The sequence below is a fragment of the Echinops telfairi genome, unplaced genomic scaffold (assembly GCF_000313985.2).
Source record: "Echinops telfairi isolate 266 unplaced genomic scaffold, ASM31398v2 ScPeMD7_7424;HRSCAF=8462, whole genome shotgun sequence".
Classification (NCBI taxonomy): Eukaryota; Metazoa; Chordata; class Mammalia; order Afrosoricida; family Tenrecidae; genus Echinops; species Echinops telfairi.
In genome coordinates, this window is record NW_022111324.1 from 78064923 (window position 1) to 78066099 (window position 1177).

The following is a 1177-nucleotide window of genomic DNA, read 5'->3' on the forward strand; positions in this document are numbered from 1 at the left end:
CTGACAATTAACAAGGCATTGATTCCCTTCCTACATAGTTTTCTAATCTCTTGACTCATTCTTCCTTGTTATTTAACTTTTTGACTTTTAATTCTTGCCTCCACAAATTTCCAATTTATTGAGCCTATTTCCACCTTTCTTTGGGGCTGCGGTGTGTACTGAGAAGTTTATGGGAAGGACAGGAAAAGCAACCCGTCTTCCTTCGTAGTTTAAAGTTGTGGCTTGCTAAGAACCAATTAAAGAATCAGGCTAGGGCATCTAAAGTATCAATTGTACTTAATTCTCTAAAACTTGGCCACTTGGGAATGTCTTTACTTGTAAGTACATATGGGATCTTTACAGTTCTGCGAGCCGTGTACGCGAGTTGCTCTGCCCGGAGTCGGGCTCCGGGTGGCCGCTGGCTGGACGCCCCGACCTGCACCTGGCGAGCCGACACCGCGGGACGCGGCGTGCACGTTCGGGTCCGGCCCCCCTGCGCTCTGCGGGCGAGGGCTGGACGCCCTCGGCAGCAGGAGAGAGCGGAGGGAGCCACCTAACGCAGCACTCGTCGTCTGTGTCCCCGTTTGCCCTGCCTCCCGAGGATACCTGCGGAACTTCAGAGCAGCCACGACCCACTAGGCTTAAAGTGCATTCACGGTTGTCCCGGTGCGCGCTCAAACACTTGCTCCGCACCCCCAGAGCGCGAGAAGCCTCTGCGCCAGGAAACAAGCCCCTCCCCGCGCAGCTGTCGCCGCCGCCTGCGGGCTCCTTTCACTTTCTCACGGCCAAGTCTCCCAGAGGGGTGCCGCTGCCGCCGCCGCCGCCGCCGCGCCTCTGGACTCCGCCCCGCGCCGCTTCGCTACCGGCCCCGCCCGGCTCGGGCTCCGCCCACCCTGACAGCTTCTGTCCTTGATTGGCGCGTGTAAGCGGCAGCCCCGGGTCGCCTCTCCCATTGGTAGCGCCCGCTTGTCAGTCCGAAGAGAGCCCGCCACCCCCTCCACCTTCCCGGAAAGCCGCCCTCCTATTGGAGGAGACTGAGGGGTGGGGGCGCGCGGGGAGCGCCGCTTCAGCCGCTTTCGGTCAATCGCGAAAGCCCAACTGGAGGAGGGCGGGAGGCAAGAGGAGGAAAGGGGCCGACTGAAGGGGAGGGGAGGGGGGAGTAACATCTGGCCGGCGCCGCCGCGTGCGTGCGTGGTGC